This window comes from Pseudophryne corroboree, chromosome 2 (genome assembly GCF_028390025.1).
Source record: "Pseudophryne corroboree isolate aPseCor3 chromosome 2, aPseCor3.hap2, whole genome shotgun sequence".
NCBI classification, from domain to species: domain Eukaryota; kingdom Metazoa; phylum Chordata; class Amphibia; order Anura; family Myobatrachidae; genus Pseudophryne; species Pseudophryne corroboree.
This window is the reverse complement of record NC_086445.1, coordinates 269,554,118-269,581,383: the sequence shown is the minus strand read 5'-3', so window position 1 is coordinate 269,581,383 and position 27,266 is coordinate 269,554,118.

Genomic DNA, 27,266 nt, shown 5'->3' with positions numbered 1-27,266 from the left:
GTCTGGTTGGAAAATAATTTATCCAGGCTTGTAAAATAGTTACCAGTCCTGTGGTAGTGCTAGGGTTTTTTCCAGTAAGCAATGGTCCAAGATTGCAGCAGTGGAGTCCAACGCATTAGGTATAGAGTCCCTTAGTCCACAGTCTGCAAGTCAAAATTCCAGAAATAGCCAAAGATGGTTATGCAAAGTCCCAGGAGTTTAGATAACAAGGCCCACTGACCAAGGGAAGGTCATCTGATGCATTTTGCTGTCTTATGGCAGGTTTATTCAAGAAGCTCACAAAAAATTGCACACAGAACTTTTTTAAAAAAAGAAAAAACTAAATGGAAAACACACCTCTAATGCACAAATACACAAGAACAAGAAACAAGACAACTTATAAAAAAAAAAAATCAGCACAATTAGTAATCACTTCACATAGTTCTTTCTGTTTATACTTTCCTTTAACTTTCTCCTACTCCACTTTAACTCAGAAAACCACAAGGTGAAAATTAAGCTGGGTACACACTGGAGCAATCTCGGCCCGATATGTAATTTCCGGCCAAATCAGAACGACATATTGGCCAGATAGCTCAGTGTGTTCGGCCAACATGTGCACTCCCGCATTCGCATGCGATAATGTCTGCACCATAGTGCTGCGCGGCTGACTGGACAATATCGCATTCGGCACCATGCAGTGTATTGAAGGACAGAACGAGCTGTCGTTCCATCCTTCATTACATAGTTCTGATGCTTAACCAGCTGTCTGTTTCCTTGGTGTCAGGTGAGTGTTTTCTCTGTAAAAGCATCATTAAATGAATATCAATACAATAGCTTCTGTTCTACAGTGATCTGTCTCTGTTGTCAGGTGAATGTTTTTTCTATAAAAGCACTTTAAATGAATATGAATAGCTTCTAATCTGCAGTGATTTCAATAGAAAAATATATGTATATAATGAAGGCGCACAAAAAATGTTGGCTGCTGATTTGATACAATTAAATGATTAACAATTTATTAAAATGTTATTTATTTGAATAGAAAACGCTGCCAAATAAATTACACCATGGCGGATTGTCATTTAGAAACCTCAGAGGATTGTTGGGAGGTTCAGTTTAGACACCAAAACCGCTGCTTAGTAAATGCTATCATTTAGACATAAATATCAATTGACGGCAGTGTCCAGCAGTTTCTAAATGACACCAAAACTGATGCTTAGTAAATTTAGCCCCATGTATCTCCTTCTTTTGTCTTTGCATTACACCTTTTTTTAGGTTTATCATTTTTAAGCACATATACAAAACGGAGTCTTTCTATGAATGAAGATTTTCTCTCTTGAGTTTAAAAAACTGAATTTCATCCATGTGAACATATTACACTAATTTGCAGTTTCACAGATTTATTTATACAAAGTGCAGCAGTATTGGGGGTTTTTCTTAACTTTTTTTTATATCCTGGATCTGTGGAGTTGTTTGACTACATGCTTCACCTTATTATTGTGGGTTAGTTTGAGACACAAACTTTCTTCTACTTATTGATTAGATGTTACAGACGAGGGACCTGATCAGTTGTGCAAGTAGAAATATTTTCTTAGTGGTACTGAGTGATGAAAAATAGGCGTGGTCATGCGTTGTGAGGGGGCGTGGTCAAATGCTGTTAGCGGGAGTGGCTACATGACACTAGCGGCGTGGCCACGCGACAGACCCTTTTTTGGGGGGAATCTGGACTGGAGGCAAGGCATAAAATCAGGGGCGGAACTACTGGCAGTGCAGCTAGTGCATTGCACTGGGGCCCCGCCGCATTCAAGGGGCCCACAGCCGCCGGCATTACAATGAGTCCCAATGACACATTGTATCATGCCGCTGCGGCCGCGAGCTACACTCCCGCCCGCCGCCCGTGTCACACACAGACCAGGCACCAGCTACGCTGCCGCCCGCCGCCTGTGTTACAGTCAGCGCCTGCGGCAGCCTGGCTGAATAGGGAGGAGGGGCCATCCCTCCCTCATACAAACTTACTGGTCTCACTGGCTGCTGCTGTAAGGAGGGAACGCTCTCCTATCTCCTCCTCTCTCCAGCGCCTCCTCCTCCACATGTCCTCCTGCATTGTAATAAAATGCTGCTGCCCACTGTCATAATGGAAGGGAGGGAGAGGAGCAGGAGCTGCTGGTCATTACCTGTGTGCATGGTGAGTCAGCCATTTGCTTGCACTGCTGCCTGCAGCAACAGCCCCTGGTAGGAATTAGTTGTTTTAAATGTCTTTAATTGTGTTGCATATGTATAAACACAATTATATATATATATATATATATATATATATTATTTATTTTTTATATTGAGTTTGCATCTCTTGCCTTGTAAAAATGGGACGCTGTCTGCCATAATGTGTAAAAATGGGACGCTGTCTGCCGTAATGTGTAAAAAAAGGGGACGCTGTCTGCCGTAATGTGTAAAAATGGGACGCTGTCTGACGTAATATGTAAAAATGGGGACGCTGTCTGCCGTAATGTGTAAAAATGGGGACGCTGTCTGCCGTAATGTGTAAAAAAAGGGGACGCTGTCTGCCATAATGTGTAAAAATGGGGACGCTGTCTGCCGTAATGTGTAAAAAAAGGGGACGCTGTCTGCCGTAATATGTAAAAGGTTGACACTGTCTGCCCTACTGTGTAAAAAGGGGAATCTGTCCGCCGTAAGGTGTAAAAGGGGCTCTACCTGGTGTAGTATGCTAATTTGAATAATGGAGACTACTGTGCACCGTTATATGAATTGGTATTATTTTGTGGCCACACCCCTTCCCCACAAAACCATGCCCCTGTTTTTTTTGCGCGCACTGCCCCTGTTTTGCATGGAGTGGGGGGCGGGGCTCCGATACTGTTTCTTGCACACAGCGTTAAAATGTCTAATTACGGCACTGTTGCTAGGTGTCCATTTCCCTGACCCTGAGCAGGTCCCCCTCACCAGGGCCTCTCCAGGGGTGAGGGGGTGGACTTGTATGGGATGAGGGGGGCCCAAAGCATTTTGTCGCACATGGGCCTACCGCTCGCTAGTTCCGCCACTGCATAAAATATATAGTAATGCCTCCAGTATAATAGAAATATATAGTGATACCTCCAGTATAATAGAAATATATAGTAATGCACCCAAGTTAATAACAATATATAGTAATGCCTCCATTATAACAGGAAAATACAGCCACTGTCGCACTCCCAGTAACCCTGACAAAGTGGGAGGAGCCGTCATGCTGCCAAGCACCATAGTCTTGTTGCTTTGTGGCACATTATAATTGTGGTAATAGCAAAGTGTGTGGCAGGTGGTACTGCGTACCCGCTGCCAAATTCTTAAGGGTACTCTGTACCCGAGTGTACCCGCATACTTGCACCACTGAACCTGATTCAGTATCAGTAGCAGAGGTGTAATTAGACATTTTGGCTCCCAGGGCAAAATGAAAAACGGCGCCCCCCCCTTCCCCCCAAAAAATAAAAATAAAATAGATAAAAATCTATAAAAGCATGATTTAAATCTTCTATAGATATGTAAACTGGTTAATTGCTATAAAACTGCTTTCAGAATGATATACAAGATAAAAACTTTTCTGCAGCAGGGTACACTATGTTCCACAGGGAATACATTGGGGTGTAGAGATGGATTTTGATCCAGGCACCAACATGTTAAAGCTTTAGCTGTCCCAAGATGCATTGGGGCCTCCTCTATAACCCCGCCTCCAGGCACTGTGAGCTCAGTTTTCAGTTGGTGTCTGCAGATGCAGGTCACTTAACAGGTGGGCTGCACTGGGCAGCCCAGAAAAAGCTTTTTCTGACAGAAAATTTCTTCAAAACTGGGCTGTCAGCGCTGTATGTCATGGTGACACTTCAGCACTGCAGCTCCATCACCTCCCAAGTGGTGTCGCATAATCCCGCTGGCTCAGTTCCCGGGTACTTGCGGCGTGCTTAGGAAGGGGCAAACGCAGGATTTAGTAAGGGGGGTTTCCATGTGTAGTATGTGCATATAACATATATATATATATATATATATATATATAAAGCGAAATGACCCGGCACTCTATAGTCCTTGTATAAATAACTCACTGCTCGCGGTGCCTTCCCTCTCGGCTTCTCAGCCAGTGATACACTCAGTCGGAACGGGCGGCACTCGGAGACTTGAATTCAGTGAAAAAAGTGTAGAGACTTTATTGTCAACATCAATTCTACGTTTCGGGGTCGCAGCCCCGTCGTCCTGACGCCGTCCTGACGACGGGGCTGCGACCCCAAAACGTAGAATTGATGTTGACAATAAAGTCTCTACACTTTTTTCACTGAATTCAAGTCTCTGAGTGCCGCCCGTTCCGACTGAGTAAATATATATATATATATATATATGTGTACCAGGGAAGCTATCAGCCCACAGATGCAGTATTCAAAATATCAACACTAGTAATGGAACCCCCACAGTGAGATCATTAAAAAATATATATATATATTAAAGATATCTGCCTATTGGACACTCCCCTCTAGATTTGGGGCGTCAGCCTGTTACCTCAAATAGAATTAGGCACTGGTATAGGTGCCTATGGTGAACACTTGTGAACAAAGGATGAGGTAGTAAAGGCGACCGCTGGTGTCAATCAGATGCAGAGGATAGGCAGTTGCAATAAAATTTAAAATGTATTTAAACTGTGGTGCACTAAAACAAAATAGAGTAAAAAAGTGGAATTTTATACAGTAAAAATAATATAATATGCACAGGGGGGTAAATAAAAATGCTTAAAAAAGTACAATTGACATAAAAAATGGTACATGGGACATAAAAACATAGGATTAAAAGAGTCAAAAAAATTCAAAAAAGGAGTAAGATAGCTTAACTTAGTAGTTGAGGTTGCTTTGATCTAAACCTCAACTACTAAGTTAAGCTATCTTACTCCTTTTTTGAATTTTTTTGACTCTTTTAATCCTATATGTTTTTATGTCCCATGTACCATTTTTTATGTCAATTGTAATTTTTTAAGCATTTTTATTTACCCCCCTGTGCATATTATATTATTTTTACTGTATAAAATTCCACTTTTTTACTCTATTTTGTTTTAGTGCACCACAGTTTAAATAAATTTTAAATTTTATTGCAACTGCCTATCCTCTGCATCTGATTGACACCAGCGGTCGCCTTTACTACCTCATCCTTTGTTCACATATATATATATATATATATATATATATATATATAAAATATAAATAGTATTTGTATTCGGCACTCATGAAAATAAAAATCAAAGTCAGCTTGCCCGGTGCCCTCTAAATCATCTTTGCAGGTTGAAGATATAAGCACAATGAAGCGGCACTCCAGGACTTAATTCAAATAAACGGGTCCAGTCTCCCGATTTTGATGTGCAACGTTTCGGTTTTAATCACAAACCTTCATCAGGCATATACATACAACAGAAAAAGTCTTACCTATATAACAAATGAATGATGATGATTGTAAGCAGGATGATGGCTTGAAGCTAATAATAAATTGTTACAGTCAGTAGGCTTAGTATAAAGAGACACTCTCTTGTTACTGGAGATGTGCACCGGAAATTTTTAGGGTTTTATGTTTTGGTTTTGGATTCGGTTCCGCAGCCATGTTTTGGATTCGGACGCGTTTTGGCAAAACCTCCCTGAAATTTTTTTGTCGGATTCGGGTGTGTTTTGGATCCGGTGGTTTTTTTTTTTCAAAAACCCCTCAAAAACAGCTTAAATCATAGAATTTGGGTGTAATTTTGATCCTATAGTATTATTAACCTCAATAACCACAATTTCCACTCATTTCCAGTCTATTCTGAAACCTCACACTACTATTTTTAGTCCTAAAATTTGCACCGAGGTCGCTGGATGACTAAGCAAAGCGACCCAAGAGGGCAGCACAAACACCTGGCGCACCTAGGAGTGGCACTGCAGTGTCAGACAGGATGGCACTTAAAAAAATTGGCCCCAAACAGCACATGATGCAAAGAAAAGAGAAAAAGAGGTGCACTGTGGTCGCTGGACGGCTAAGCTAAGCGATACAAACACCTCAATATCACAGGAATTATTCGTTCTAATCAATGGTATTATTGGTCCAAATCACTGGAAGAAAATGACAAAATCACTGGAATTATTTGTTCTAATCAATGGTATTATTGGTCCAAATCACTGGAAGAAAATGACAAAATCACTGGAATTATTCGTTCTAATCAATGGTATTATTGGTTCAAATCACTGGAAGAAAATGACAAAATCACTGGAATTATTCGTAAACATTTGTAGAAAGTCGCTGCTTTCTGATTACAGAAATGCTCAGATATTCCTGCAAATCCACAATCCCTTCCCAGAGGAAAAAGAAATTGAGAAACCGTTGTTTGAGAATGTTTGTTCTCTTTCACTTACAAAGGAACAAACCACTTTCCAAGAAGACTGATGTTTTTGGGATTATGGAGACATAATGTTTTTGAATATAAATCCTAAAGCAGGTGGTGTATTAGAGCAAAAAAGTGCAAGAGACCAGCCATGCAGTTTCTTAAATATTTTGACAAAATGTTACTGTATTTCATAAGCACTCATTCCTAAATCTGCTATGTACTGTTTGGTATACTGTATCTGACTTCCATGAGGAAGTTATCCATTATTTCAGCTTCCATTGACCTTTTTGAAAGCGGTAGAAGTTATCGATTCTTTTTTTTCCCCCCCCTATTTTTAATTTTCTCCTGCATAGCCCAATGTTGCAATGGTAAGTATTGACTTGTGCCTTCTGGGGGTCCACTTCACCAAACCCAGCCAAATCCCATCCTAACCCTCTGTTCCACGTTCTCTATGTACCCCATCTGTGTCACCCATGTCTGTCTATCCCTCCCCTTTAGATTGTAAGCTCTCACGAGCAGGGCCCTCTTCCCTCATGTGCTTATCCTTTGTCTTACTTTAATAATCTTCGACTGTACCACATCCAGCAGTCTTCTGCCACCTGATACTTATTCCAGTGTCATCTGCTGATGTAACTGTGTATTTACCCTGTACATGTCCTATACTGTCATCAACTGTAAGTTGCTGTTTTCCTCTTTGATTATTTATGTACTCTGTAATTGGGCGCTGCAGAACCCTTGTGGTGCCATATAAATAAAGGATAATAATAATAATAATAATAATAATAATAATATAGGGTGTATAATCCCCAGGTGTATCTCACACATCACACAGTATAGTATATAGGGTGTATAATCCCCAGGTGTATCTCACACATTGCTCAGTACAGATTACAGGATGTATAATCACCAAGTGTATAACACACGTCGCACAGTACAGTATACATACTGGTCACAACAATGCAGCAGATATTGAGCACTAAGCAGGATACTAGAAGTGACACAGAGCTGCAAAATACAGCAATGGCCTACTGTACTGTACTATATATGTGTACTGCTGGTCACCAAAATGCTGCACTGTCCTACTATATACTGCTCACAATAATGCAACACAGATATGGAATGGATACTTGCAGTGACACAGAGCTGCAAGATACAGCAATGGCCTACTGTACTGTACAACTATATACTGTTGGTCACAAAATGGTGCACTGTAATACTATATATACTGCTCACAAAAATGCAGCACAGATATGGAATGGATACTTGCAGTGACACATAGCTGCAAGATACTACAGCAATGGCCTAATGTACTGTACAACTATATACTGTTGGTCACCAAAATGCTGCACTGTAATACTATATATACTGTTTACAAAAATGCAGCACAGATATGGAATGGATACTTGCAGTGACACAGAGCTGCAAGATACTACAGCAATGGCCTAATGTACTGTACAACTATATACTGTTGGTCACCAAAATGCTGCACTGTAATAATTCTAATACTATATATACTGCTCACAAAATGCAGGACAGATATGGAATGGATACTTGCAGTGACACTGAGCTGCAAGATACTACAGCAATGGCCTAATCATGTACTGTACAACTATATACTGCTGGTCACCAAAATGAAGCACACTGAGCACAGATATTTGCAGCACACTGCAAATATCGGGTTAACCGAGCAAGGCGGGAAGATCCGAGGCTGCCTCGAAACCGTGTAAAATAGGTGAAGTTCTGGGGGGTTCGGATCTCGATGAACCGAACCCGCTCATCTCTACTTGTTACGTAATTAGTCCATGCTGCATGACATCAGCGTAAGTCTAACTCTGGGGCTTCCTGGACTGCACTGCATCTGGTGATTTAATTTGTTATATAGGTAAGACTTTTTCTGTTGTATGTATATGCCTGACGAAGGTTTGTGATTAAAACCGTAACGTTGCACATCAAAATCGGGAGACTGGACCCGTTTATTTGAATTAAGTCCTGGAGTGCCGCTTCATTGTGCTTTTATATATATATATATATATATATATATATATATATATATTAGAGATGAGCGGGTTCAGTTTCTCTGAATCCGAACCCGCACGAACTTCATGTTTTTTTCACGGGTCCGAGCAGACTCGGATCCTCCCGCCTTGCTCGGTTAACCCGAGCGCGCCCGAACGTCATCATGACGCTGTCGGATTCTCGCGAGACTCGGATTCTATATAAGGAGCCGCGCGTCGCCGCCATTTTCACACGTGCATTGAGATTGATAGGGAGAGGACGTGGCTGGCGTCCTCTCCATTTAGATTAGGGTTGAGAGAGAGAGAGAGAGATTGACCTGAGGCTGTGATACTGTAGAAGAGAGTGCAGAGTTTAGTGACTGACGACCACAGTGACCACCAGACAGTGCAGTTGTTTGTTTTATTTAATATATCCGTTCTCTGCCTGAAAAAAACGATACACACAGTGACTCAGTCACATACCATATCTGTGTGCACTGCTCAGCCCAGTGTGCTGCATCAATGTATATATATATCTGACTGTGCTCAGCTCACACAGCTTATAATTGTGGGGGAGACTGGGGAGCACTGCAGTGCCAGTTATAGGTTATAGCAGGAGCCAGGAGTACATAATATTATATTAAAATTAAACAGTGCACACTTTTGCTGCAGGAGTGCCACTGCCAGTGTGACTAGTGACCAGTGACCTGACCACCAGTATATATAATATTAGTAGTATACTATCTCTTTATCAACCAGTCTATATTAGCAGCAGACACAGTACAGTGCGGTAGTTCACGGCTGTGGCTACCTCTGTGTCGGCACTCGGCAGCCCGTCCATAATTGTATATACCACCTAACCGTGGTTTTTTTTTCTTTCTTTATAGTCATACTAGTTACGAGTATACTATCTCTTTATCAACCAGTCTATATTAGCAGCAGACACAGTACAGTGCGGTAGTTCACGGCTGTGGCTACCTCTGTGTCGGCACTCGGCAGCCCGTCCATAATTGTATATACCACCTAACCGTGGTTTTTTTTTCTTTCTTTATACATACATACTAGTTACGAGTATACTATCTCTTTATCAACCAGTCTATATTAGCAGCAGACACAGTACAGTGCGGTAGTTCACGGCTGTGGCTACCTCTGTGTCGGCACTCGGCAGCCCGTCCATAATTGTATATACCACCTAACCGTGTTTTTTTTTTCTTTCTTTATACATACATACTAGTTACGAGTATACTATCTCTTTATCAACCAGTCTATATATTAGCAGCAGACACAGTACAATGCGGTAGTTCACGGTTGTGGCTACCTCTGTGTCGGCACTCGGCAGCCCGTCCATAATTGTATATACCACCTAACCGTGGTTTTTTTTTCTTTCTTTATACATACATACTAGTTACGAGTATACTATCTCTTTATCAACCAGTCTATATATTAGCAGCAGACACAGTACAGTGCGGTAGTTCACGGCTGTGGCTACCTCTGTGTCGGCACTCGGCAGCCCGTCCATAATTGTATATACCACCTAACCGTGGTTTTTTTTTCTTTCTTTATACATACATACTAGATACGAGTATACTATCTCTTTATCAACCAGTCTATATTAGCAGCAGACACAGTACAGTGCGGTAGTTCACGGCTGTGGCTACCTCTGTGTCGGCACTCGGCAGCCCGTCCATAATTGTATATACCACCTAACCGTGGTTTTTTTTTCTTTCTTTATACATACATACTAGTTACGAGTATACTATCTCTTTATCAACCAGTCTATATATTAGCAGCAGACACAGTACAGTGCGGTAGTTCACGGCTGTGGCTACCTCTGTGTCGGCACTCGGCAGCCCGTCCATAATTGTATATACCACCTAACCGTGGTTTTTTTTTCTTTCTTTATACATACATACTAGTTACGAGTATACTATCTCTTTATCAACCAGTCTATATATTAGCAGCAGACACAGTACAGTGCGGTAGTTCACGGCTGTGGCTACCTCTGTGTCGGCACTCGGCAGCCCGTCCATAATTGTATATACCACCTAACCGTGTTTTTTTTTTCTTTCTTTATAGTCATACTAGTTACGAGTATACTATCTCTTTATCAACCAGTCTATATTAGCAGCAGACACAGTACAGTGCGGTAGTTCACGGCTGTGGCTACCTCTGTGTCGGCACTCGGCAGCCCGTCCATAATTGTATATACCACCTAACCGTGGTTTTTTTTTCTTTCTTTATACATACATACTAGTTACGAGTATACTATCTCTTTATCAACCAGTCTATATTAGCAGCAGACACAGTACAGTGCGGTAGTTCACGGCTGTGGCTACCTCTGTGTCGGCACTCGGCAGCCCGTCCATAATTGTATATACCACCTAACCGTGGTTTTTTTTTCTTTCTTTATACATACATACTAGTTACGAGTATACTATCTCTTTATCAACCAGTCTATATATTAGCAGCAGACACAGTACAGTGCGGTAGTTCACGGCTGTGGCTACCTCTGTGTCGGCACTCGGCAGCCCGTCCATAATTGTATATACCACCTAACCGTGGTTTTTTTTTTTTTCTTTATACATACATACTAGTTACGAGTATACTATCTCTTTATCAACCAGTCTATATATTAGCAGCAGACACAGTACAGTGCGGTAGTTCACGGCTGTGGCTACCTCTGTGTCGGCACTCGGCAGCCCGTCCATAATTGTATATACCACCTAACCGTGGTTTTTTTTTCTTTCTTTATACATACATACTAGTTACGAGTATACTATCTCTTTATCAACCAGTCTATATTAGCAGCAGACACAGTACAGTGCGGTAGTTCACGGCTGTGGCTACCTCTGTGTCGGCACTCGGCAGCCCGTCCATAATTGTATATACCACCTAACCGTGGTTTTTTTTTCTTTCTTTATACATACATACTAGTTACGAGTATACTATCTCTTTATCAACCAGTCTATATATTAGCAGCAGACACAGTACAGTGCGGTAGTTCACGGCTGTGGCTACCTCTGTGTCGGCACTCGGCAGCCCGTCCATAATTGTATACTAGTATCCAATCCATCCATCTCCATTGTTTACCTGAGGTGCCTTTTAGTTGTGCCTATTAAAATATGGAGAACAAAAATGTTGAGGTTCCAAAATTAGGGAAAGATCAAGATCCACTTCCACCTCGTGCTGAAGCTGCTGCCACTAGTCATGGCCGAGACGATGAAATGCCAGCAACGTCGTCTGCCAAGGCCGATGCCCAATGTCATAGTACAGAGCATGTCAAATCCAAAACACCAAATATCAGTAAAAAAAGGACTCCAAAACCTAAAATAAAATTGTCGGAGGAGAAGCGTAAACTTGCCAATATGCCATTTACCACACGGAGTGGCAAGGAACGGCTGAGGCCCTGGCCTATGTTCATGGCTAGTGGTTCAGCTTCACATGAGGATGGAAGCACTCAGCCTCTCGCTAGAAAAATGAAAAGACTAAAGCTGGCAAAAGCAGTAGCACCGCAAAGAACTGTGCGTTCTTCGAAATCCCAAATCCACAAGGAGAGTCCGACTCCAATTGTGTCGGTTGCGATGCCTGACCTTCCCAACACTGGACGTGAAGAGCATGCGCCTTCCACCATTTGCACGCCCCCTGCAAGTGATGGAAGGAGCACCCGCAGTCCAGTTCCTGATAGTCAGATTGAAGATGTCAGTGTTGAAGTACACCAGGATGAGGAGGATATGGGTGTTGCTGGCGCTGGGGAAGAAATTGACCAGGAGGATTCTGATGGTGAGGTGGTTTGTTTAAGTCAGGCACCCGGGGAGACACCTGTTGTCCGTGGTAGGAATATGGCCGTTGACATGCCTGGTGAAAATACCAAAAAAATCAGCTCTTCGGTGTGGAAGTATTTCACCAGAAATGCGGACAACAGGTGTCAAGCCGTGTGTTCCCTTTGTCAAGCTGTAATAAGTAGGGGTAAGGACGTTAACCACCTCGGAACATCCTCCCTTATACGTCACCTGCAGCGCATTCATAATAAGTCAGTGACAAGTTCAAAAACTTGGGCCGACAGCGGAAGCAGTCCACTGACCAGTAAATCCCTTCCTCTTGTAGCCAAGCTCACGCAAACCACCCCACCAACTCCCTCAGTGTCAATTTCCTCCTTCCACAGGAATGCCAATAGTCCTGCAGGCCATGTCACTGGCAATTCTGACGAGTCCTCTCCTGCCTGGGATTCCTCCGATGCATCCTTGCGTGTAACGCCTACTGCTGCTGGCGCTGCTGTTGTTGCTGCTGGGAGTCGATGGTCATCCCAGAGGGGAAGTCGTAAGACCACTTTTACTACTTCCACCAAGCAATTGACTGTCCACAGTCCTTTGCGAGGAAGATGAAATATCACAGCAGTCATCCTACTGCAAAGCGGATAACTGAGGCCTTGACATCCTGGGTGGTGAGAAACGTGGTTCCGGTATCCATCATTACTGCAGAGCCAACTAGAGACTTGTTGGAGGTACTGTGTCCCCGGTACCAAATACCATCTAGGTTCCATTTCTCTAGGCAGGCGATACCGAAAATGTACACAGACCTCAGAAAAAGAGTCACCAGTGTCCTAAAAAATGCAGCTGTACCCAATGTCCACTTAACCACGGACATGTGGACAAGTGGAGCAGGGCAGGGTCAGGACTATATGACTGTGACAGCCCACTGGGTAGATGTATGGACTCCCGCCGCAAGAACAGCAGCGGCGGCACCAGTAGCAGCATCTCGCAAACGCCAACTCTTTCCTAGGCAGGCTACGCTTTGTATCACCGGTTTCCAGAATACGCACACAGCTGAAAACCTCTTACGGCAACTGAGGAAGATCATCGCGGAATGGCTTACCCCAATTGGACTCTCCTGTGGATTTGTGGCATCGGACAACGCCAGCAATATTGTGTGTGCATTAAATCTGGGCCAATTCCAGCACGTCCCATGTTTTGCACATACCTTGAATTTGGTGGTGCAGAATTTTTTTAAAAACGACAGGGGCGTGCAAGAGATGCTGTCGGTGGCCAGAAGAATTGCGGGACACTTTCGGCGTACAGGCACCACGTACAGAAAACTGGAGCACCACCAAAAACTACTGAACCTGCCCTGCCATCATCTGAAGCAAGAAGTGGTAACGAGGTGGAATTCAACCCTGTATATGCTTCAGAGGTTGGAGGAGCAGCAAAAGGCCATTCAAGCCTATACAATTGAGCACGATATAGGAGGTGGGATGCACCTGTCTCAAGCGCAGTGGAGAATGATTTCAACGTTGTGCAAGGTTCTGATGCCCTTTGAACTTGCCACACGTGAAGTCAGTTCAGACACTGCCAGCCTGAGTCAGGTCATTCCCCTCATCAGGCTTTTGAAGAAGAAGCTGGAGACATTGAAGGAGGAGCTAACACGGAGCGATTCCGCTAGGCATGTGGGACTTGTGGATGGAGCCCTTAATTCGCTTAGCAAGGATTCACGGGTGGTCAATCTGTTGAAATCAGAGCACTACATTTTGGCCACCGTGCTCGATCCTAGATTTAAAGCCTACCTTGGATCTCTCTTTCCGGCAGACACAAGTCTGCTGGGGTTCAAACACCTGCTGGTGAGTAAATTGTCAAGTCAAGCGGAACGCGACCTGTCAACAACATCTCCTCCTTCACATTCTCCCGCAACTGGGGGTGCGAGGAAAAGGCTCAGAATTCCGAGCCCACCCGCTGGCGGTGATGCAGGGCAGTCTGGAGCGACTGCTGATGCTGACATCTGGTCCGGACTGAAGGACCTGACAACGATTACGGACATGTCGTCTACTGTCACTGCATATGATTCTCTCCCCATTGAAAGAATGGTGGAGGATTATATGAGTGACCGCATCCAAGTAGGCACGTCACACAGTCCGTACTTATACTGGCAGGAAAAAGAGGCAATTTGGAGGCCCTTGCACAAACTGGCTTTATTCTACCTAAGTTGCCCTCCCACAAGTGTGTACTCCGAAAGAGTGTTTAGTGCCGCCGCTCACCTTGTCAGCAATCGGCGTACGAGGTTACATCCAGAAAATGTGGAGAAGATGATGTTCATTAAAATGAATTATAATCAATTCCTCCGTGGAGACATTGACCAGCAGCAATTGCCTCCACAAAGTACACAGGGAGCTGAGATGGTGGATTCCAGTGGGGACGAATTGATAATCTGTGAGGAGGGGGATGTACACGGTGATATATCGGAGGATGATGATGAGGTGGACATCTTGCCTCTGTAGAGCCAGTTTGTGCAAGGAGAGATTAATTGCTTCTTTTTTGGTGGGGGTCCAAACCAACCCGTCATATCAGTCACAGTCGTGTGGCAGACCCTGTCACTGAAATGATGGGTTGGTTAAAGTGTGCATGTCCTGTTTATACAACATAAGGGTGGGTGGGAGGGCCCAAGGACAATTCCATCTTGCACCTCTTTTTTCTTTTCTTTTTCTTTGCGTCATGTGCTGTTTGGGGAGGGTTTTTTGGAAGGGACATCCTGCGTGACACTGCAGTGCCACTCCTAGATGGGCCCGGTGTTTGTGTCGGCCACTAGGGTCGCTTATCTTACTCACACAGCTACCTCATTGCGCCTCTTTTTTTCTTTGCGTCATGTGCTGTTTGGGGAGGGTTTTTTGGAAGGGACATCCTGCGTGACACTGCAGTGACACTCCTAGATGGGCCCGGTGTTTGTGTCGGCCACTAGGGTCGCTTATCTTACTCACACAGCTACCTCATTGCGCCTCTTTTTTTCTTTGCGTCATGTGCTGTTTGGGGAGGGTTTTTTGGAAGGGACATCCTGCGTGACACTGCAGTGCCACTCCTAGATGGGCCCGGTGTTTGTGTCGGCCACTAGGGTCGCTAATCTTACTCACACAGCTACCTCATTGCGCCTCTTTTTTTCTTTGCGTCATGTGCTGTTTGGGGAGGGTTTTTTGGAAGGGACATCCTGCGTGACACTGCAGTGCCACTCCTAGATGGGCCCGGTGTTTGTGTCGGCCACTAGGGTCGCTTATCTTACTCACACAGCGACCTCGGTGCAAATTTTAGGACTAAAAATAATATTGTGAGGTGTGAGGTATTCAGAATAGACTGAAAATGAGTGGAAATTATGGTTTTTGAGGTTAATAATACTTTGGGATCAAAATGACCGCCAAATTCTATGATTTAAGCTGTTTTTTAGGTTTTTTGGAAAAAAACACCCGAATCCAAAACACACCCGAATCCGACAAAAATAATTCGGTGAGGTTTTGCCAAAACGCGGTCGAACCCAAAACACGGCCGCGGAACCGAACCCAAAACCAAAACACAAAACCCGAAAAATTTCCGGCGCTCATCTCTAATATATATATATATATGTATATATATATATATATATATATATATATATTAGAGATGAGCGGGTTCGTTTCCTCGGGATCCAAACCCCCCCGAACTTCACCTATTTTACACGGTTCCGAGGCAGCCTCGGATCTTCCCGCCTTGCTCGGTTAACCAGAACGCGCCTGAACGTCATCATCCCGCTGTCGGATTCTCACGAGATTCGTATTCTATATAAGGAGCCGCGCATCGCCGCCATTTTCACTCGTGCTTTGGAGATTGAACGGAGAGGACATGGCTGCGTTCTCTCCCTGAAAAGCTCCGTAATCTGTGCTCAGTGTGCTGAAAATATCTGTGCTCAGTGTGCTGCAAATAATCTGTGCTCAGTGTGCTGAAAATATCTACGTTCTCTGCCTGAAAACGCTCCAAATCTGTGCTCAGTGTCCTGCAAATATCTGATCAGTGTGCTGCATTGTGGGGACTGGGGACCACCAGTATATAATATATATACTTTTCTATAGCTTCTATACTGCTTGTCAGGACACATGTGTCACAGTTACACTGCTCTGTACTGATATATACAACAATATATACACTTTTCTATAGCTTCTATACTGCTTGTCAGGACATATGGTCACAGTTACACCGTTCTGTACTGATATATACAATAATATATATACTTTTCTATAGCTTCTATACTGCTTGTCAGGACACATGTGTCACAGTTACACTGCTCTGTACTGATATATACAATAATATATATACTTTTCTATAGCTTCTATACTGCTTGTCAGGACACATGTGTCACAGTTACACCGTTCTGTACTGATATATACAATAATATATATACTTTTCTATAGCTTCTATACTGCTTGTCAGGACACATGTGTCACAGTTACACTGCTCTGTACTGATATATACAATAATATATATACTTTTCTATAGCTTCTATACTGCTTGTCAGGACACCTGGGTCACAGTTACACTGCTCTGTACTGATATATACAATAATTTATATACTTTTCTATAGCTTCTATACTGCTTGTCAGGACACATGTGTCACAGTTACACCGTTCTGTACTGATATATACAATAATATATATACTTTTCTATAGCTTCTATACTGCTTGTCAGGACACATGTGTCACAGTTACACTGCTCTGTACTGATATATACAATAATATATATACTTTTCTATAGCTTCTATACTGCTTGTCAGGACACCTGGGTCACAGTTACACTGCTCTGTACTGATATATACAGTAATATATATACTTTTCTATAGCTTCTATACTGCTTGTCAGGACACATGGTCACAGTTACACTGCTCTGTACTGATATATACAGTAATATATATACTTTTCTATAGCTTCTATACTGCTTGTCAGGACACATGTGTCACAGTTACACCGTTCTGTACTGATATATACAATAATATAAATACTTTTCTATAGCTTCTATACTGCTTGTCAGGACACACATGGGTCACAGTTACACCGCTCTGTACTGATATATACAATAATATATATACTTTTCTATAGCTTCTATACTGCTTGTCAGGACACATGTGTCACAGTTACAGTGCTCTGTACTGATATACAGTATATATATACTTTTCTATAGCTTCTATACTGCTTGTCAGGACACATGGTCACAGTTACACCGTTCTGTACTGATATATACAATAATATATATACTTTTCTATAGCCTCTATACTGCTTGTCAGGACACATGTGTCACAGTTACAGTGCTCTGTACTGATATATAGACCACAAAGCAGATTAAATGATCAAAGCTGGAATCGGACCAAACAAAGACACAGATCTACTTCTTTCAAAGAAGCACGTCCGAGACAAAACTCCTATAAAGGAGGAAGTCGCTACACAGTCCTTGACCATCCCTCAACCAGTACAGCACAAGAAGAAGTACATGAGGATAGTTTTTTAGGCCACAGACAAGCGAGACCACACAGAGACAAGGAATATCAGTAAAAGATCAAAGAGAATATCTACCATGCATCTCCACTAAAAAGAAGATTACAAGAAGGGGAAAGAGAGGAGGAAGAAGAAAACCCCAGAAAAAGAAACTCCCGGTAACCGACCCTAAAGATAAAGGCATTTTTAATCTTTCTTCCCACAGCCTAACACAACCACGGATCTCCCTGCTTAGTAAAGGAATAACATTCGCTCCCACACATAAACCGGACAAATTTCAAATGTTTATTGATCTAAACAAATATGTGAGAAATCTAACCCTCAAGAGACATTTTGCGAGGAGAGATAATGCCATCCTTACAAACTACAACTCTACTAAATCAGGTTTGAAACCCCCATCAAAGTTTTACCCTTTAGAGTCTAAAGGTTCGCACATCAACATTTTTTATGATTTAGTAAAAAAAGGATTTGATTGATGGAGATGATTTTAAAGTAAAGAAATACAACCTTACTAACCATGAGAAACATGCACTAAAAGAACTGAAGGAGAATGAGACCATTGTATTGAGACCGGCTGACAAAGGGGGAGGATTGGTAATACAGGATAAGGAAACATATATCAAACAAGCACAACGGCTACTAAGTGACACATCTTCATACAAACCACAACCAAAGGATCCTACGGAGGAATTCATCGAGGAACTTAGGGAAGTACTGACCCCAGCACTCTATAAAAGTATAATCTCGAAGGATGAATATCAATACCTCCTGAACAACAATCCAATTATCCCAATAATATACCACCTCCCCAAGATCCACAAGAGCCTGACATCACCACCAGGCAGGCCTATTATAGCGGGAATAGATTCACTAACAGCACATTTATCCGAATTTGTGGATGTGTTTTTAAAACCACATGTCCAGAATTTACCCTCCTTCTTAAAGGACACAACAAGTGTTTTAAACCTTTTAAAAGACTCCAAATGGGAAGAGAATTTAATGTGTTCTACGATTGACGTACAATCACTTTATACTAGTATTACACATGAAAAATGACTTGCAGCTTGCCGTGAGATTCTGGAGACAGATATAAATATAACGAGTGAACATCGTGATTTTATCTGCACCCTTATTGAGTTAATTTTAACACATAACTATTTTAAATTCATGGACACATTTTATCTTCAGACCTGCGGCACAGCTATGGGTACGGTTTTCGCACCAAGTTATGCGAATATTTTAATGGGGATGTGGGAGAAGGAATTCATTTACGGAAACTGTCAGTTTAAGAACAATATTTGCTTTTACAAACGTTATATTGATGACATCATTTTAATCTGGAACGGAGATGCGGAGGATTTTAGTAAATTTATTAAATACATCCAAAATAATGATTTTAACTTAAAATTTACTTGCACCACCAACAAAACTGAAGTAGAATTCCTGGATCTAATTCTATCACATGATGGGGACAAGATAATTACAAAGAATTTTATTAAACCAGTGGATACGAACAGCTATCTACATTATTAGAGATGAGCGGGTTCGGTTTCTTTGAATCCGAACCCGCACGAACTTCACTTTTTTTTTCACGGGTCCGAGCGACTCGGATCTTCCCGCCTTGCTCGGTTAACCCGAGCGCGCCCGAACGTCATCATGACGCTGTCGGATTCTCGCGAGACTCGGATTCTATATAAGGAGCCGCGCGTCGCCGCCATTTTCACACGTGCATTGAGATTGATAGGGAGAGGACGTGGCTGGCGTCCTCTCCATTAGAATAGATTAGAAGAGAGAGAGAGAGAGAGAGATTGTGCAGACAGAGTTTACCACAGTGACCAGTGCAGTTGTTGTTAAGTTAACTTTTATTTAATATATCCGTTCTCTGCTATATCCGTTCTCTGCCTGAAAAAAACGATACACAGCAGTCACACAGTGTGACTCAGTCTGTGTGCACTCAGCTCAGCCCAGTGTGCTGCACATCAATGTATAAAAGCTTATAATAATTGTGGGGGAGACTGGGGAGCACTGCAGGTTGTTATAGCAGGAGCCAGGAGTACATAATATTATATTAATTTAAAATTAAACAGTGCACACTTTTGCTGCAGGAGTGCCACTGCCAGTGTGACTAGTGGTGACCAGTGCCTGACCACCAGTATAGTAGTATATTGTTGTATACTATCTCTTTATCAACCAGTCTATATTAGCAGCAGACACAGTACAGTGCGGTAGTTCACGGCTGTGGCTACCTCTGTGTCGGCAGTCGGCACTCGGCAGGCAGTCCGTCCATCCATAATTGTATAATTATATACCACCTAACCGTGGTATTTTTTTTTCTTTCTTTATACCGTCGTCATAGTCATACTAGTTGTTACGAGTATACTACTATCTCTTTATCAACCAGTGTACAGTGCGGTAGTTCACGGCTGTGGCTACCTCTGTGTCGGCAGTCGGCAGGCAGTCCGTCCATCCATAATTGTATTATTATAATATATACCACCTAACCGTGGTTTTTTTTTCATTCTTTATACCGTCATAGTGTCATACTAGTTGTTACGAGTATACTACTATCTCTTTATCAACCAGTGTACAGTGCGGTAGTTCACGGCTGTGGCTACCTCTGTGTCGGCAGTCGGCAGGCAGTCCGTCCATCCATAATTGTATTATAATATATACCACCTAACCGTGGTTTTTTTTTCATTCTTTATACCGTCATAGTGTCATACTAGTTGTTACGAGTATACTACTATCTCTTTATCAACCAGTGTACAGTGCGGTAGTTCACGGCTGTGGCTACCTCTGTGTCGGCAGTCGGCAGGCAGTCCGTCCATCCATAATTGTATTATAATATATACCACCTAACCGTGGTTTTTTTTTCATTCTTTATACCGTCATAGTCAGTCATACTAGTTGTTACGAGTATACTACTATCTCTTTATCAACCAGTGTACAGTGCGGTAGTTCACGGCTGTGGCTACCTCTGTGTCGGCACTCGGCAGGCAGTCCGTCCATCCATAATTGTATTATAATATATACCACCGAACCGTGGTTTTTTTTTCATTCTTTATACCGTCATAGTCAGTCATACTAGTTGTTACGAGTATACTACTATCTCTTTATCAACCAGTGTACAGTGCGGTAGTTCACGGCTGTGGCTACCTCTGTGTCGGCACTCGGCAGCCCGTCCATAATTGTATATACCAGTGACCTAACCGTGGTTTTTTTTTCTTTCTTTATACATACATACTAGTTACGAGTATACTATCTCTTTATCAACCAGTCTATATATTAGCAGCAGACACAGTACAGTGCGGTAGTTCACGGCTGTGGCTACCTCTGTGTCGGCACTCAGCAGCCCGTCCATAATTGTATATACCACCTAACCGTGGTTTTTTTTTTCTTTCTTTATACATACATACTAGTTACGAGTATACTATCTCTTTATCAACCAGTCTATATATTAGCAGCAGACACAGTACAGTGCGGTAGTTCACGGCTGTGGCTACCTCTGTGTCGGCACTCGGCAGCCCGTCCATAATTGTATATACCAGTGACCTAACCGTGGTTTTTTTTTCTTTCTTTATACATACATACTAGTTACGAGTATACTATCTCTTTATCAACCAGTCTATATATTAGCAGCAGACACAGTACAGTGCGGTAGTTCACGGCTGTGGCTACCTCTGTGTCGGCACTCGGCAGCCCGTCCATAATTGTATATACCAGTGACCTAACCGTGGTTTTTTTTTCTTTCTTTATACATACATACTAGTTACGAGTATACTATCTCTTTATCAACCAGTCTATATATTAGCAGCAGACACAGTACAGTGCGGTAGTTCACGGCTGTGGCTACCTCTGTGTCGGCACTCAGCAGCCCATCCATAATTGTATATACCACCTAACCGTGGTTTTTTTTTCTTTCTTTATACATACATACTAGTTACGAGTATACTATCTCTTTATCAACCAGTCTATATATTAGCAGCAGACACAGTACAGTGCGGTAGTTCACGGCTGTGGCTACCTCTGTGTCGGCACTCGGCAGCCCGTCCATAATTGTATATACCAGTGACCTAACCGTGGTTTTTTTTTCTTTCTTTATACATACATACTAGTTACGAGTATACTATCTCTTTATCAACCAGTCTATATATTAGCAGCAGACACAGTACAGTGCGGTAGTTCACGGCTGTGGCTACCTCTGTGTCGGCACTCGGCAGCCCGTCCATAATTGTATATACCAGTGACCTAACCGTGGTTTTTTTTTCTTTCTTTATACATACATACTAGTTACGAGTATACTATCTCTTTATCAACCAGTCTATATATTAGCAGCAGACACAGTACAGTGCGGTAGTTCACGGCTGTGGCTACCTCTGTGTCGGCACTCGGCAGCCCGTCCATAATTGTATACTAGTATCCAATCCATCCATCTCCATTGTTTACCTGAGGTGCCTTTTAGTTGTGCCTATTAAAATATGGAGAACAAAAATGCCACTCCTAGATGGGCCCGGTGTTTGTGTCGGCCACTAGGGTCGCTAATCTTACTCACACAGCTACCTCATTGCGCCTCTTTTTTTCTTTGCGTCATGTGCTGTTTGGGGAGGGTTTTTTGGAAGGGACATCCTGCGTGACACTGCAGTGCCACTCCTAGATGGGCCCGGTGTTTGTGTCGGCCACTAGGGTCGCTTATCTTACTCACACAGCGACCTCGGTGCAAATTTTAGGACTAAAAATAATATTGTGAGGTGTGAGGTATTCAGAATAGACTGAAAATGAGTGTAAATTATGGTTTTTGAGGTTAATAATACTTTGGGATCAAAATGACCCCCAAATTCTATGATTTAAGCTGTTTTTTAGTGTTTTTGGAAAAAAACACCCGAATCCAAAACACACCCGAATCCGACAAAAATAATTCGGTGAGGTTTTGCCAAAACGCGTTCGAACCCAAAACACGGCCGCGGAACCGAACCCAAAACCAAAACACAAAACCCGAAAAATTTCAGGCGCTCATCTCTATACATTATAGAAGTGGCCATACTCATAACTGGAAAAACAACATTCCCTTTTCACAGATGTACAGGATCAGAAGAAATTGTAGTACTCCAGAGACCTAGACGGAACAGTCCCTAATTTATGCCAAATGATTTAAAGAAAGAGGTTATCCGGATCATATTATCAATGAAGCGGTCGAAAGAGGTGCGAATCTAAACAGAGAGGAAATACTAAAACCAAAAGATAGAATAAAGGGAGACAAAAAGAAAATGTGTGCCCCATTTATTACACAGTATAATAGTGAAGAAATAAAAATTAGGAAGGTGCTTTCCAAACACTGGCACATTTTAAAAATGGACCCAGTACTTAAAGAACTGCTCCCTGAACGTCCAGAAATTATATTCAGAAAGGCACAAAATCGGAAGGAAATTCTAGCACCAAGCATGCTAAGATGCACACGCAGTATTCCTACGGGCCTCCCGAAATGTACTGGTATGTACAAATGTGGGCACTGCAATATGTGTAAATTCGTCCATCCAAATCGGAGAATGTTTTACAATAGTGACAACAGGAAACAGTTCAAAATTAATGATTTTATCAACTGTAACACATCATCGGTGATATATATGATCGAATGCGGATGCCATCTGAAATATATAGGGAAGACAAAGAGAACATTGAAATTGCGAATTCAAGAGCACGTGAGGAACGCCAAGAACAGAGTCGAGAGCCATCCACTCTCCAGACACTTTGCTACGGCTCACGGCTCAAATACAGATACTCTAACTTTTAAAGCACTCGAACATGTTAAACTGGGCCCAAGAGGTGGTGACCTTCTAAAAAAACTCTCACAACGTGAGATGTATTGGATTTTTACTTTGAACACTATTTCTCCATGTGGCCACAATGAGGGCTATGAAATAGCACCTTTTTTATAAATATTTCTTAATAATATGTTCTTCTCCTTTTTTATCCACTGATTTTAGTCATATGTGGGTAGAACGAATCCCTACAAATGTAAAGTAACCATTCACAATGATTTTTTTAACCTTCTCCCCCCCCCTCCCTTTTTTTATATAAACACGCACCTGTGGTTTGGCTGTACATGCGCTGATTTTTATCCTGACTTCAATCCAAATTTACTACTAATAATTTCTGGGTATCGCTCCCTAAGCCTGTGCATCAGTGTATTAATATGTGTGATTATGTACAGATATACTGAATTCCTCCTCCACATTAGAATATACTCCTAATGATGTATATATGTTATTATCATATATAAACTCGCTTGGGTTATGCTATTATACTATATTAAGATATATGTGCTATACAAATATGTATGTTTATTCCTCACTTGATTTTAAGAGGTGTCCATCATTTGCCATTAGCTGTATTTATATTTATATGTATATTTATATTTATATTCAGGTTTTTATATATATTTATATGTTCATATCTTATCTACACTTTTTATGCTCCAATATTGATATTTAGCCTTTTAATGCTCTGTTATATTACCTGTGGCTCAATAGCCATTCAGACAAATGAAACACACTCGCTGTGTTTACATATGTTAATTAGCCATGTGGCCGGAAAAGCAGCTCTCCACGATATCTGGGTACATACTACTGCTGGGCGGTGTCAGGGATGACGCTGCCGTGCGAGGAACGTCACTTCCGGCGGAGACGCACTTCCGCCGGAAGTCAGGCGCCGATTAGCGCTGAATGTAAACAGACCACTGTGTTGGGCACCAGTGGCTCTGGTTTACATAATTTAGCTGAAACACGCTGTGGCTACTAAATAATCATTACTGTTCACCTAAGGCACCATATTTTTAATTTTGTAATAAATTGTACTACTTCCGGTTTCGCCGATGACGCGAACCGGAAGTAATTTGCATAATGTACTGCTAATTGATGTAGGTATAAATAAGTCCTCACTAGAGCATGACGTAATCTCCTAATGAAGCCCAAAGTCGGGCGAAACGCGTTGAAAAACTGATTTGCTGACTTGCTGACCTACTTCTGCCGACATTTATGTCATTTAAGCTAAGCTATTTACTTTTTATATATATTTTGTATATTTAATAAATTAGACCTTTTTGATATAAACTGTTGATTGGAGCATTGATATATCATCTAAAGGCTACCCTATGACCACCTCCCTCTGATGAGGACCAGGATACAAGTACCAATACTGATATGCACAAGTTATTACTTTATCTGGTACGCATGTAACCTTATGTGATATACAAAATTTAACCCTACTTACAGAGTAATTACTACGCTATATAGCGATTCCCTGTTTCCTGACTCTATCTAGATTCCGACAGAGACTTGGACTAAAAGACCAGGGGATCGACAGGCATTGTGTCAAGCCGTAATCCGGTACGCAATATTATTCTTGCGTGTGACAAAAACTGTTCTAAAGGATACTACACTATAGGCGCTCTGCTGTTTCTTCCTCTATTTGCAGATTCTCCTTTGGGCTACGCATACCTAGTGGCACTTTTTGAAGGACTGAGCAGCCACCCGATAAAACGGGGAGAGTGTGGACTGTTTGCTAACCAAACCTTGAACTAGTTTGAAAGAACTCATTTACTGGACTGGTCATTTGACCAATTTATTTCTGACTGTAGATTGCACTTTTACAGTGAGGTATCACGCATAAATCAGACTAGCGCACTGATTTACTTATTTACAATATATATATATATATATATATACAATGATATTTATACTTTTCTATAGCTTCTATACTGCTTGTCGGGACACACGGGTCACAGTTACACCGCTCTGTGGTGATATATACAATAATTTTAAATAATTTTCTATAGCTTCTATACTGCTTGTCAGGACACACATGTGTCACAGTTACACCGCTCTGTACTACTACTGATATACAGTAATATATATACTTTTCTATAGCTTCTATACTGCTTGTCAGGACACGTGTCACAGTTACACTGATATATATATACAATAATATATATACTTTTCTATAGCTGCTATACTGCTTGTCAGGACACATGGGTCACAGTTACACCGCTCCGTACTGATATATACAATAATTTTAAATCATTTTCTATAGCTTCTATACTGCTTGTCAGGACACACATGTGTCACAGTTACACCGCTCTGTACTACTACTGATATACAGTAATATATATATATCACTCGTGCTTTGGAGATTGAACGGAGAGGACATGGCTGCGTTCTCTCCCTGAAAAGCTCCGTAATCTGTGCTCAGTGTGCTGAAAATATCTGTGCTCAGTGTGCTGCAAATAATCTGTGCTCAGTGTGCTGAAAATATCTACGTTCTCTGCCTGAAAACGCTCCAAATCTGTGCTCAGTGTCCTGCAAATATCTGATCAGTGTGCTGCATTGTGGGGACTGGGGACCACCAGTATATAATATATACACTTTTCTATAGCTTCTATACTGCTTGTCAGGACACATGGTCACAGTTACACCGTTCTGTACTGATATATACAATAATATATATACTTTTCTATAGCTTCTATACTGCTTGTCAGGACACATGTGTCACAGTTACACTGCTCTGTACTGATATATACAATAATTTTAAATAATTTTCTATAGCTTCTATACTGCTTGTCAGGACACACATGTGTCTCAGTTACACCGCTCTGTACTGATATTTACAATAATTTTAAATCATTTTCTATAGCTTCTATACTGCTTGTCAGGACACACATGTGTCACAGTTACACCGCTCTGTACTGATATATACAATAATTTTAAATCATTTTCTATAGCTTCTATACTGCTTGTCAGGACACACATGTGTCACAGTTACACCGCTCTGTACTACTACTGATATACAGTAATATATATACTTTTCTATAGCTTCTATACTGCTTGTCAGGACACATGTGTCACAGTTACACTGCTCTGTACGGATATATATATATATATATATATATATATATATATATATACACTTTTCTATAGCTTCTAGTATTACAGTGCAGCATTTTGGTGACCAACAGTATACATATATAGTACAGTACAGTAGGCCATTGCTATTGATATATTACTGGCATATAATTCCACACATTAAAAAATGGAGAACAAAAATGTGGAGGGTAAAATAGGGAAAGATCAAGATCCACTTCCACCTCATGCTGAAGCTGCTGCCACTAGTCATGGCCGAGACGATGAAATGCCATCAACGTCGTCTGCCAAGGCCAATGCCCAATGCCATAGTAGAGAGCATGTAAAATCCAAAAAATAAAAGTTCAGTAAAATTACCAAAAAATCAAAATTAAAAGCGTCTGATGAGAAGCATGAACTTGCCAATATGTCATTTACGACACAGAGTGAAAAGGAACAGCTGAGGCCCTGTCTTATGTTCATGGCTAGTGGTTCAGCTTCACATGAGGATGGAAGCACTCATCCTTCAGCTAGAAAAATGAAAAGACTTAAGCTGGCAAAAGCACAGCAAAGAACTGTATGTTCTTCTAAATCACAAATCCCCAAGGAGAGTCCAATTGTGTCGGTTGTGATGCCTGACCTTCCCAACACTGGATGGCAAGAGGTGGCGCCTTCCACTATTTGCACGCCCCCTGCAAGTGCTGGAAGGAGCACCCGCAGTCCAGTTCCTGATAGTCAAATTGAAGATGTCACTGTAGAAGTACACC